General features: G+C 46.6%; 1 pseudogene across 1 annotated transcript; it reads right to left on the bottom strand.

Moving 5' to 3' along the window:
* Window positions 1–678: 678 nt before the first annotated feature.
* On the bottom strand, window positions 679–13,962 carry LOC311226773 (E3 ubiquitin-protein ligase CCNB1IP1-like; annotated as a pseudogene). Its single transcript has 4 exons — window positions 13,925–13,962; window positions 4,443–4,647; window positions 4,104–4,238; window positions 679–848 (listed from the first exon to the last, which is right to left on the bottom strand). The product of its transcript is annotated as an E3 ubiquitin-protein ligase CCNB1IP1-like (transcript).
* Window positions 13,963–14,334: the final 372 nt, after the last annotated feature.

Here is a 14,334-nt window from a genome sequence, read left to right as displayed (position 1 = left end):
GATAATCCATCCATTATCATTCGCTCCTAACCAGGCACTACAATTCATATGCTAGCTTTTATTCTCTCCACCACTTCTAACCACATTGCAATTTTGGATTCACTGACACCTAAAATTCTTGCTGTGGATATTTCTAGATAAATCACATCGAGATATGTAAGAATCCAAACCTTCCGACAAATTTTTTCCGGTTGAAACCATCGTGATGCTATCAGCTTTTTAGCCGCTGTGATACCAGATAAAACGAATCTATTTAGCTGTATAGGGACTGCAAACTCAAAAACATCATTCAACATCATCAAAGTACCCTATTTGTAAATCTGGTATGTCATAAATGTATAGATGTAGCAGTACTGTCTATCTGTATGTCATGTATGTCATATATGTTATGATGAATTGAAAATGGGGGACCCTGATGTAAACAAGACGAAAGTCTTTCTCTGGTCTGCATCCCCTTAACAATTGTCTGTATTGAGCTGTACTGTATTGTACTCATTCTGCAATCTGTTAATAAAATCTTCAATCAATCAATCAATCAATCCAATCAATCAATCATGATTTAGGGAAGATTTTATCTCATTTGCCATGTTAAACAAAGTATAATCAGGAATTTGTCTCTTTGCTATTTGACAAGGATTGGCGTGTGTTGTGGCGGGGATCAAACCTGTGGCATTCCAGTTACGGGGTGGTCTCAAAAAACACCAGGCCAACCTGAGAAGTAATCTCCCCTCTCCAGAGCAGCTCTATGCTCTGGTTCTGCTGAGCCAACACCTGCTCCATCTGTTTCACCTGACTCTCAGCCCGAGACAGACTGTAGGCTACTCCTGATACATGTGTTCCTGGTGGATCTGGATACATGTGTTTTCTACATACAGTTGACCAGAAACACAGGCCCGTGGCCTTGACACAAACACACACACAAACATAGGATGTCAGATTGGTGACTGTTTTACGTTACTTTGGACACTATAGACCTGTTCGCTGTATACAAACATACAGTGTTCGAGCCAATCAGCAATACCAACTGAGTCATGTGACTAAGTTGCCCCGGACCTGCGCAAGCTGCTGCGCTAAAATAATACGGCGGGGCTCAATGGAGAAACTATGACACTCCCCTGACTAAAAGTTGTTTCAAACTAAAACGGCTGGATGTCATTTAGCTAAATCAGCATGGCTGTGAGTGTGAGTCTTTCACCTTTTACATAATCTAGCTTTGGCATGGATTGATTGTTTAGATCACTAGCATGGCTAACAGATGCAAATATATTGTAGTCTGCCCCGTTGTTCTGACCAGGATTACGTTATTTTCTGCCCCAGTGATGCACGCGCACACTGAGTCTGGCGTATACGGCGAACAGGTCTATAGAGTTACAGTGGGTGACAATATTGTCACAAGGAAAGATGAAATTACCTACCTGGGTTCCATCCTAGAGGCTAATCTCTCCTGTGACAAAATGGCATCCAATGTAATAAAAAAAGTCAACCAACGAACTTGATTCTTGTACCGGATCTCCTCTCTGGTAAACAAGAATACCCTGAAGACTCTGGCAGGAGCACTCATTCAAGGGTACTACGACTATGCTTGCACCTCATGGTACCAAAGCACCTCAAAGGCGCTAAAAACAAAATTACAAACATCTCAAAACAAACTGGTCAGACTACTGCTTGACCTTACTCCTAGAACCCACCTCACCCCTGCCCACTTTGACAACCTAGGATGGCTTAGAGTAGACAACAGAGTACAGTAACTTGCAATGGGCCTGGTCTACAACAGGGGTTCTCAACCTTTCTGCTGCCAAGGCACCCCTGTGTCCAATAAAATATTCCAGGGCACCCCTACATACGATAAAGACTTTTCCGGTCCTGTCTTTTTTGCTACAATGATGACAAAAGTGCTTGCTTTCAAAATAATTTTAGTTTATTTAAGTTTATTTAACCCATTGAAACCGGGAAACACATTTGTGTGTATATGCAGGCTATATAATGCATTATTAGCAGGCGTTTCAGGTCTAAATGTATAAATAAATAAATATAGCAATAGTGTGACAATTTTCTTTTTAAATACAGAAAAGGATCACTAACGTGCTATCTGTTGCAGCTGCACTGTTTTCCAAAAAAATAACTAGTGTGACCATTTCTTAAAAATCGAAGGATCACCAAGTTACCATTTCTCAAAAAATATAAATAAATACAGAAAATAAGCACTTGTGGACATTTCTAGCTCAGTGCGAGGTCTGCTGCTGGCTAATAATACGGTCAATACATGGGGAGATCGACGACAAGGCAACGCGCATGTCATCATCAAGGCTCAACTTGGCCCTATAGTTTGTTTTCAGAGCTGTCTGGGATGAAAAGCCAGCTTCACACAAATATGTGGTGCTGAATGGTATCAACACGTGCTGCATGAATGAATTTAATATTAACTTTATTTAACAGATTGCAGAATGGGTACAATACAGTACGGCTCAATACACACAATTGTTAAGGGGATGCAGACCAGAGAAAGACGTTTGTCTTGTTTACATCAGGGTCCCCCATTCGTGAGTTACTTGGTACTCGGCACCACACTCTGACCAAAATGTTTCCAGGGGCACTTCACCGAAACGAGCTCTCCAGGTGGCATCAGATGATATATTCATTCATTCACATTTTGTATCATAATAATCATAACACAGCGGCTGATACACTCACGTGTTCTGCACTTGGTGACTAGACCATCGCCGTCGGAAGCGTGTAATTAGCACTTTTCAGAAGCTGTGTGGTCCGGTCTTGAACTTTCCATAATGTGTCTCGATAAATCCATTTGATTAGATCCAGCACTGAATGCATTTAGTGATTATTATTAATTTTCAATGACGACGATTGCCAATAGCCGCTTGGCATTTCCTTGATAACGGACATAGGACTTGTGATGTCACACGAATGCGACTGCTCTGGAAATGGTAAAAGTAATGACGATCACGCCTCCCGCGGACGTTAAGTTGGTGAAGTTATTATTATAAGTCAAGAGCAAGACATTTTGATCGATTTCTTTTTTAGTTCATGTTATTAGGCAATTATTGTATACGTATATGAAGCACTAGATAGACTATTTGTTTAAAGAAACATTCCCAGGCATCTCGCGGCACCCCTGGCAGCTCTCCGCGGCACCCCTGTGTGCCGCAGCACCCCTGTTGAGAACCGCTGGTCTACAAGATACACTACACGACCAAGGTACCCATGTACATGTCAAAATACTTCCCAAAGGTCAGTGAATACCACGATCACAACACCAGAGGGAGCTCCATAAATCATGTTAAACCCAGATTCGGCTCAAACAAGGGACTAAACACGTTTCGCAATTATGCCACATCAATGTGGAACGCCCTACCCAAAGCTGTAAAGGAATGTGAATCACTACCCACTTTCAAAACCACTCTCAAGGAACACCTACGGGAGACTGCAATTCGAAACTGGCCCCTGTAAATGTCCCTCCAATGTACAGTAATTTACCTAGTATGGTTTTGTCAATATTCCAATGTACAGTTTTGCTTGTTTGTAAAGTGTCTCCCCCCCCCCCCCCCCCCAATGTACAGTTTTGCTTGTTTGTACAGTGTCCCCCCCCCCCCAACCCCTCCAATGTAAATTACCCAGTATGGTTGTCAATATCCCAATGTACAGTTTTGCTTGTACAGTCGTACAGTGTTTCCCCCCAAACCCCTCCCTACCCAACCCCCCCCCCCCCCCCCCCCCCCCCCCCACACAACCCCACCCAACCTCCTCCAATGTACAGTTTCTACGTCAAATGTATATACTTCCTTTTCTGGACTCTTTTTGTATCACAAACAGTACTGTATTTGCAAATCTGGTATGTCATAAATGTATAGATGTAGCAGTACTGTCTATCTGTATGTCATGTATGTCATATATGTCCTGATGAATTGAAAATGGGGGACCCTGATGTAAACAAGACGAAAGTCTTTCTCTGGTCTGCATCCCCTTAACAATTGTGTGTATTGAGCTGTACTGTATTGTACCCATTCTGCAATCTGTTAATAAAGTTTTCAATCAATCAATCAATCAATCAGAGAGTCGATCCATGTTTGAGACATACATGAACTTACCTGATAGCTCCAGAAGGTCAGTGCCCGGGCGCAGATGTCCATCACCGTGTCTGGCCAGAGACCCGCCAGTAGTACCATGGCCTTGTACTCCTCGGAGGGTGCTAGTTCCATCCTCACGATGTCCAGCTTTCCCGAGTGTATGGGAAAAGTTAATATAAAGATTAAATTAATTTTACGTTTTGGTGACCGTTGGGGCACTAGATATTCTCTGAACTCTCGTGATGCCTGATAGATTTCTCTGTGGCTCAACAGCGTCACACCAAGTATGTATGCGAACATACGGAATTCAGCGATTCTGTGAGTTTGCTACTATTCATTTATCCAAGGGAACATTTTCACATCAGCGAAAGCACAACTTTTTGCCGGGCAGATGGCAGGGGACTGGCTGAACTCATCGGAGCTGTGCGGATCACAGAAAGTGTGCGAGCACACCGTGACCCAGGCGAAGCCGCTCAATTTGGCCCGACACTTGGGGAAGTTGCAGAGGTGCGTGTTGTCGCAGAGACATAGCCATACGGAAAACAAATGCAGTGATGGAAAGTAACTTAGTATTTTTATTCAAGTACAATTTTGAGGGACTTCGTTTTGTGTTGGGGAACTTTGTACTTTTACTTCACTATATTTCAAAGGAAATATTGTAATTTTAACTTTTTACTTTGAAGAAAAATATTTTGCATAGAAAACATGGCAGAAATTGCAAACTATAATGTACTTTCAAGTTTGAAGCCATGCAACTTTCATGAGGACGTAATCAGAGCAGTATAACTGAACCACATAAGATAAGATAAGATATTACATTATTAATCCCCTTGGGGAAATTCAGGCATCATAGCAGCAGGGGGAGGGGAGGTACAGGTAGTAAAAAGCAATGTAAACAATATAACAAAACAATATGCTTAATTAACATAACATAATTAACTCTGGACATGTGCATAATGGTCAACAAGGTGCAAGGTGAGGGTATGTATGCCCTCTGTTATATTTGCCCTACCATAATAGTTACAATATATAATCTAATCCAATAATCAAAATCTAATCTAATATATGCCTGGTTCTGTTTTCTTTGTCCTGTGCATTTATTCGTATTCTTTCTTCCCCGGGCTCATCATATCATATAGTGTTAAAAAATATATATATATAATAAATGCTAAATATATGCAATATATAATCTTAATCTAATATATAATCTTAAAATGGGGGGGGGGGGACTGTACATTGGAATATCGACGAAACCTTACTTGGTCCGAAGAAGAGGGTCTCGTGTATTATTGGGTTAGGACATTTACTGTATTGGAGGGGGTTGGGTTGGGTAGGACATTTACTGTACATTTACATTTACAGGGGCCAGTTTCGAATTGCAGTCTCCCGTAGGTGCTCTTTGAGAGTGGTTTTGAAAGTGGGTAATGATTCACATTCCTTTACAGCTTTGGGTAGGGCGTTCCACATTGATGTGGCATAATTGCAAAATGTGTTTAGTCCCTTGTTTGAGCCGAATTTGGGTTTAACATGATTTGTGGAGCTCCCTCTGGTGTTGTGGTCGTGGTATTCACTGACCTTTGGGATGTATTTTGACATGTACATGGGTACCTTTAGTCGTGTAGTGTATCTTGTAGACCAGGCCCATTGCAAGTTGCTGTACCCTGTTGTCTACTCTAAGCCATCCTAGGTAGTCAAAGTGGGCAGGGGTGAGGTGGGTTCTAGGAGTAAGGTCAAGTAGTAGTCTGACCAGTTTGTTTTGTGATGTTTGTAATCTTGTTTTTAGCGCCTTTGAGGTGCTTTGGTACTGTAACTGAGGGGTACAATTCCCTGACTGTATTGAGAGTATGGTATTATTAAACCACTACTTAGTTATGTACTTTAATTACTGGCCATACAGTACACGGTATATATGGTGAACACCCACACAAGAATACTTCAATGACACTAAAGTTCTATTTTGAGGGATTTATTATTATAGCAAGCAACAATAGGTTACAACATGAGAATTATGAGTTGCGCTTATATGGCGAAGAACACTTAAGTAGGTCAAGAGCGTAAGTCCATGAGCATATTAAGATGGGTATAACTGACGCCACCTGTAGCATAAGAATTACATAAGGCGCACTCGTAGTCAGCTGGAGATACTAAGGGGGTTCCCTCCGGTTGTAAGCCAGCAGGGAAGAGGAATGTTCGGGAGCAAAAGTCTGGATCAACGAGGAATCAATAAGCTCCAGCTACGGGAGGCGGTACATATACTCCCCTCGATCGGCAGACAAAGCAGCAGCTATAATCCAAGTATGCGCGACAGCATGGATGAAAGCCAGCCAGCCTCTTCCTAGAGACGGGCTCGAGTGATGCTCCTCACAGGTAGATCCCACACAGCAGTGGGGTAGACGGTTCTCTGCTCCAGCAGCCACAGTACCAAAAGCAATATAATCCAGCCGGAAAAGGCTCTGCATTCGCCGGTGTAGATTCTCCTGTGCACTATACTTCACATTAACTATGTTGAACTTGACGTTATTTCACTAAGCTCTGACACTTTTACTATCCTATTCGCACATATTATAAGTGCTCTATTTAGACGCAAAGTTGCTCACTTCACTTGGTCGTTGACTCGTGGTGAAGGCTTCAACTTTAGGATAAGACGATACGTTACTTTGAACGAATGATGAACTGAATGAACTGTGGACTAAGTGCTGCTGTTTCCACCTGCGCCGTATTTATACGTAAGGTGAATTATCTAGTGCCAACCTCAGTTCTGTCTCGTATTACTGCGCAAACCTGGACATGTTGAGACAAGCCTTGGCGGTGGCTTTGAACTCGCCATTGGGGGTATGGTCGTTGGCGCCTAGGGGTCGCTGTCCAATAGGAGAACGAATATTATGGTCTGGCTTGTACCTAGGTAAAGGGATATTCCGTGTATATGTACAAAGAATATACAAGGGATATCAGACGATATACAAATATTATACAATATATCTCAAGTAATAAATATATATATTCGGTTTAATCTGACCCTTTGTAACAGCCGCCTCCTAATTAGTCCGCACCTACTTAGATAAGCAGAGACAGATTAACCGTCTTGTCCACTACTCAATGTCCGTTGTGGGGAGTAGGGCAGTTCACAAAGTCAGTGGGTCATGGTCGTCAGCAAGGGAGTCAGGTAGCCTTGGCAACTCTATCAGCCTCGCCACGGGTCGGGTGTATGTCCATCCCTGGACGAGCACTTCTGCCTCTCTGACCCTTCCGTCGGCATCAGTGATCACTTTGCTTACGCGGCCGGCCGGCCACGCAGCTCGGGGTAGTGACTGGTCTATGATCACGACGACTGTGTCCACTTTTAAGTTGTCCCCGTCCTTGACCCGCTTCTGACGGGCTGGAAGGGATGGTAGGGGGGTTAGGAGGAAGCGGGCCTGAGACTGCTTTGATCTGTGCTTGGCTGTGCCTCCACCTCCTCCGTCTGTTTCTCTTGTTTGGTCTGTACCCCGTCTGAGGAGGTTCCGGCCCCCCCATCAAGGAGTCGCTTGGGGTGCTGGGTTCGAGGTCAGCTACGTCTGGAGCGCAGCTGAGGGGGGTGGAGTTCGGAACTCCCTCTTGTGCCCACGGTTCTCTCACAGGCCTCTCGCCTAATGTCAATAGTCTCTCAACGGGCTGTACGGGAGAGTGGCCGGTGTCGCTCACCTTTGTGTGTAGGCAGCGTGTAGACGTGGGTTGACTGTCAAGTCCGTAGAGGGGGCCCTGGAGCGTACACCCCAGTCGGGTCTGAACCGCGACTGGGCATCCTTTGGGTCCGATGTGGGCCGCCTCAATTGGGAGAATGAGGTCCGCGTGGTCGGAGCCTATGAGCAGGGTCGGTGTGGCGCCGTCGATAAGCGGTATAGGTAGTCTGCGTAGGTGCACGTACTTCGCCATCAGCTGTGGGATGGGGTAGGTGTACTGTGACAGGCCTATGTCGTGGCTGGTGAAGACGTTGGTAATACTATACTGCTTCTCGGGCTGGTCCACCGCTGCTATCTTGAATGAGACATTTTCACCCTTTATGGTCTTCTGGTCTCTTCTGATGGTACGTATTGTCATTGTTCCTTTGGCACCCCGCAGACCCAGCTGGGCTGCGGCGGAAGCGAGGAGGAGAGTCTTTTCAGACCCATCGTCTAGGACGGCGTAAGTGTCCAGGACCTTGTCCTCGTAGCTCAGGAGCACTCTGACCACTTTGATGAGCACTCGGGGGGTCCCGCTATGCTGGTCTATATGGAGCACTCCTGTTGGTCGGTTGCCTTGGATCTTCTGGGGTGGTGCCGACTCGCGGTCGTCCGAGTAGCACCGTGACTCCCAGTGTCTGCTGTAGCAGTCGGGACACCAGGGGGCGGTCTGGTGGATCTTCGGTACTGGTGCCACCGCCTCGGCCTGGTACATTACCGTGACGGGCCCACTTTGTTGTCCTGGCGGACGCCTGTTGATGTCATGCAGGACCTCCAAGTGGGCGCCGCCGCACCTGCTGCACTTCTTCTTCAAACGGCACTCAGCTGCCATATGGCTGCGCACGCAGCGGAAGCAGCGGCGGTGATCTTTGATCCACTGACTCACCTCGTCCGTGGTCAGCTTCTTGAACTTGTCACATTGATACAGCCGATGTTCCCCTTCACAGTACTGCCATTCAATCTTCCACTCCTCTTTCGTCGAGGGGGTGTTGTGGTTCTTGTGCTGCGGTACTGATTCGGCTTGGTGCATAACGGTCACCGACCGGCGGTTATCATTAGATCCCTGAGGTCCTGGTCTTGGGCTTGGTCCACTCCACACGAACGTGTCCAGTCGTAGGCTGCTGACCTCCCTGGCGAGGAAATCAGATAGGTCTAGGAGGGATGCCTCTGGGCCGTTGGGGTCACGGTGGTCTCTCTGCCGCCGAAAGCGCTCTTGGCGGGCTGGAGGGAGCTTCTCTAATATCCGTTCTACATTAGAGTTAGCATACAGTTCATATATCCCTTTCTCCTTTTGGGACCCCAGCATCCCTACCAGGGACTGTACCTTGATAGAGAGGTCATCCAATGCTCTATTGTCTCTGGCTGGGGGGAGGCGGTCGATATCTCTTATTTCCTGTATCACGTAGTCCCATATGCGTCCATAACGCTAGTCGAGGGCTACTAGAGCCGCGGTGTATGGGGTACTTGAGTTGGAATATGCCAGCGCTATATTATGCGCTCTGGGCACCTTCAGGTGCTTGAGGAGGATAGCATATTTGTACGTCTCATCAGGGACGTCGGACATCATAGTCTCCAAGCACATCCGTAATTCCGTGTACTGTGCTCTGTCCTCGCGCGTAAAGTCTGGGAACGTCGGTGTGCCAAGGTACGATGCCATGGATGGCTGGCACATCGGTGAGCGTTGGGGAAGAGGCCTCCTGGGCGAGTCTCCTTGTACGTGTTGTCGTGGGTTGGTACTTGGTGGGTACCAGGGGCCGGGTACCCAGGTGCTGTTCCTCGGTGCTGACGGTGCGTCAAACTCACCCGTGAGTTGAGTCGGGGGTTTGTAGCGCAGTGACTCGGGGCTGACGTCTGGGCTGTACTGGGCCTCCTGGTCCAGAGTACGTTGCTGCTGGTCGGGGCTGTACTGGGCCTCCTGGTCCAGAGTACGTTGCTGCTGGTCGGCTTGACATTCCTCCTCTTCCTCTTCCTCTTCCTCTGCTAGGTCCTGGAGTCTTCTAGTCAGTCTCTCGGCGACGTAGGCCGGTTCTTCCCGGTTGCTGGGTCTCGTATGGACCGGCCGGGGAGGGGGTTCGGAGACGTAGACAGGATCCTCCTGTTGGCGGGGTCCCGGGTCGCTTGGTCGGGTAGGGGAATGTGCCCTAGACCCTTGTCTTGATGATCTCCGGGAGCTCCATGCGGAGAGAGGGGGTGTCGCCATGGCAATCAATTGTTCTACCATCTGCGCCTGCAGCCGGTCGCGCTATGCTTCGCGCTGGGCATGGGCGGCGTCGCGCTGTGCTTCGCGGTGGGCATTGGCGGCGTCGCGCTGTGCATTGGCGCTGGCATGGGCGGCGTGGAGCTGTGCATTGGCGGCGTCGCGCTGTGCATTGGCGGCGGCGTGCTGTGCATGTTCTCTTCCGTCTGAAGGCGTCTGGTCTCCAGTCTTATGCGGTCGTCTTCACTCCTTTGTTGCGCCTGGAAGCGATCTCGCTCGGTTGCAGAATGTTCGCGTTCACTAAGGGCTTGCGCTTGGAGTTGCGCGTGAAGGCGCTCTCGTTGGTCTGCAGCTTGTTCGTGCTCGCTCGTCTGTTGAGCCTGGAGGCGTTCTCTTTCCATGGTAGAATGTTCGCGCTCACTTAGTTGTTGCGCTTGAAGTCGATCGCGTTCTGTGGAGGCTGCCAGGGTGGCGATGAATGCCTGCGCCAGCATCTTGTCCGCTTCGCTGGGGGAAGACACTGACGGAGGTGATCGGCTTCTGGTAGTGCTCGTTGGAGATCTGTTCTCTGGGCGCGCCTCGAGGTCCGTCTCCTGGGCGCGCTTCTCTTCTGGTAGTGGGTCGGGTTCTGTCCCTGGAGCGCTTTCTTTATCCTGGAGCTCTCCGGGGACCGTCCCGTTGACGTTGTCTGGGGGTATAGTCATGTCATGTCCCCCCTGGTCCCCCCCGTGGGCTTGGTCAGTTACGTTAGAACCCACTGGGTTCTCTACTGGCAGGGTCGCCTGGTCGGTAGGTTTTGACATGCTTTGACTATCCGCTTTATTTATTTTATCCGCATTTAACGTCTTTATAAAGCTAGGTATTAGACTGACAGCGTATGCCTCTAGATAGGGAGGTGGCTGACGTCTGCGCTGCGGGCGTTCTAGCTCGGGGGAGCTGCTTGGGGAGTGTTCACCGCTGGCCATGGTTAATATCAATATTATATTTAGATATTACACTGATTACCCTCCGGCTCGAAGGACCAATTGTAACTGAGGGGTACAATTCCCTGACTGTATTGAGAGTATGGTATTATTAAACCACTACTTAGTTATGTACTTTAATTACTGGCCATACAGTACACGGTATATATGGTGAACACCCACACAAGAATACTTCAATGACACTAAAGTTCTATTTTGAGGGATTTATTATTATAGCAAGCAACAATAGGTTACAACATGAGAATTATGAGTTGCGCTTATATGGCGAAGAACACTTAAGTAGGTCAAGAGCGTAAGTCCATGAGCATATTAAGATGGGTATAACTGACGCCACCTGTAGCATAAGAATTACATAAGGCGCACTCGTAGTCAGCTGGAGATACTAAGGGGGTTCCCTCCGGTTGTAAGCCAGCAGGGGAGAGGAATGTTCGGGATCAAAAGTCTGGATCAACGAGGAATCAATAAGCTCCAGCTACGGGAGGCAGTACATATACTCCCCTCGATCGGCAGACAAAGCAGCAGCTATAATCCAAGTATGCGCGACAGCATGGATGAAAGCCAGCCAGCCTCTTCCTAGAGACGGGCTCGAGTGATGCTCCTCACGGGTAGATCCCACACAGCAGTGGGGTAGACGGTTCTCTGCTCCAGCAGCCACAGTACCAAAAGCAATATAATCCAGCCGGAAAAGGCTCTGCATTCGCCGGTGTAGATTCTCCTGTGCACTATACTTCACATTAACTATGTTGAACTTGACGTTATTTCACTAAGCTCTGACACTTTTACTATCCTATTCGCACATATTATAAGTGCTCTATTTAGACGCAAAGTTGCTCACTTCACTTGGTCGTTGACTCGTGGTGAAGGCTTCAACTTTAGGATAAGACGATACGTTACTTTGAACGAATGATGAACTGAATGAACTGTGGACTAAGTGCTGCTGTTTCCACCTGCGCCGTATTTATACGTAAGGTGAATTATCTAGTGCCAACCTCAGTTCTGTCTCGTATTACTGCGCAAACCTGGACATGTTGAGACAAGCCTTGGCGGTGGCTTTGAACTCGCCATTGGGGGTATGGTCGTTGGCGCCTAGGGGTCGCTGTCCAATAGGAGAACGAATATTATGGTCTGGCTTGTACCTAGGTAAAGGGATATTCCGTGTATATGTACAAAGAATATACAAGGGATATCAGACGATATACAAATATTATACAATAAATCTCAAGTAATAAATATATATATTCGGTTTAATCTGACCCTTTGTAACAGGTACCATGAGGTGCAAGCATAGTCATAGTACCCTTGAATGAGTGCTCCTGCCAGAGTCTTCAGGGTATTCTTGTTTACCAGAGAGGAGATCCGCTACAAGAATCTAGTTCGTTGGTTGACTTTTTTGATTACATTGGATGCCAGATTTGCCTCTAGGATAGAACCTAGGTATGTAATTTCATCTTTCCTTGTGTTGTGACAATATTGTCACCCACTGTAACTGAGAAGCCGTCGGTCTTGCTGAGTTTGTTATTTGATCTGAAGAGAATGGACTCTGTTTGCAGGTGTAATGATAGTTTGTGATCAGCGAGCCAGGTGCAGATTCTGCAGAGTTCTGAGCTTGAGGGTTTTTTCAACCTGTAACTTGTTCTTGTCAGAGACCAGCAGGGCTGAGTCATCCGCGAACAAGAACAAGTTGCAGTCACAAGCTGACGACATGTCATTTGCATAAATTAGGAACAGTAGCGGTCCTAGTATGCTTCCTTGTGGAACACCACAAGATAGCTACCTTCTATTATTCACCAAGGCTAATGATAGTCTAGTCAACTTGGCTAAATGGCCATATCTGTCCTGCAATCTGATTGGTTATTGGCTAATTGAAATGTTTGAGGTTGATGGTGATAGCAGCATTTATTTATTTGTAAATAAATAATTAGTTTGTTCTTTTTTCTTAGTTTTAATATAGATGTATCAAAAATAGACAGATACCAAAGCATCAATGAAAAAAGCTTTGTTAAAGTTAAACTATTATTGACCGGTCGGATGGCGTAGCAGAGATTACGCTTGTCACCAATGCAAGAGGCTGCGGTCTCGACTCCCGGCTCCCGGCTTGGGCCGATCGTCATACTAACTCGTTTGGCTGAGTTAGCGGGAGGGAAGTCGAGGGTGGTAATCTGGCGTTGTGGACAGCGACGCCTACAGGTCAGGTCCGGGCGCCTGCTCAGCGAAAGGCAGGAAATGGTGAAGGCAGCGTGACCTCCCACGCGTTACGCTTCACCAATGAGAGTTTATGTTTATGTTTATTTAGAGTCCTCGCTGCCAGGTGAAAAGAGAGCCACTGGCTGTCTCCACATGTGTCGGAGGAAGCATGTGGTAGGCTTCAGGGTTCCCTTGTACCGACCAGTAGGAGGAACATGCGCACAACAACCAGGTAGGGGGGGGGGAATTGGCATAATGACTAAATTGGGATGGGGAGAAAATTTGAAAATCAGGCGGAGAAAAAGAGGATTACATTTTTTTTTAAATAAATAAATGTTAAACTATTAGTTACTCAATTATTAGCTCTATTACATGATTAATCGTGAGTTTTAGCTAGGATTATTATAATTATTTGTTTTACTTTGCCTTACGTATCCAACCGCAAATTCGATTTTTTTTTTTTATAGGCGAAGTTCCCTAATTAAGTTAGAAAGTTTGTTCCATTGACTGAGCAAGTAACCCTCAAGCTATGGCAATTATTTTCTCCAAATCAAACAGTGCCTCCCGTTTTCTTACGCAAGCATTGGGTGAACATTATGTGAGACACCTACTTAAATATGCCCCCCCCTCCCCTCTCCTATTTTTTCCTCTCCCTCTCTCATTCTTTTCTCCTGGTCTCTCCACGTGGTACAGGAGTAAAGGCGGCCGGTGAATGAGAGGCATTGTGCAGAGTGCTGCGGTGGATCCGGGGGTTCACAGTGAGTGAGGGGAGATGCTCACTCAACTGTGTCCAGCACGCCATTGTCGCAGATTCCCATCTATTCTCTGCCTTTTAAATAGAGCCCCACAGTGGAAGATGGGGGAGTATGCGCTCGGTGATAATACATGAAATACATGCATGCATGTGGAATGATTGTGCCGCTATAGAACCGTCTCACCGCTGGTGATAATTAGCCCTATATGGATTATTGGGAACCAGTGGGCAGAAATATCCCGCGTCCCGTCTGTAAATTACACTACACAGCTTCTCAATAATATGCCTTTTGGCTTTTTCCAACGAGTGAACTAATTGGGTGATTATTATTATTAGCATAAAAGCAGTTATTTCATCATCAGTCAGGCCAGCATTTTTTTTATATGGACCCAAACGTGCATATATATATATATGGGGCACCTGTTGAGAGCTGTTA

This window comes from Notolepis coatsorum (assembly GCF_963971535.1).
Source record: "Notolepis coatsorum genome assembly, chromosome: 4".
Taxonomy (NCBI): Eukaryota; Metazoa; Chordata; class Actinopteri; order Aulopiformes; family Paralepididae; genus Notolepis; species Notolepis coatsorum.
The sequence above is the reverse complement of the archived record's forward strand: the minus strand, read 5'-3'. Positions and strand labels throughout refer to the sequence as shown.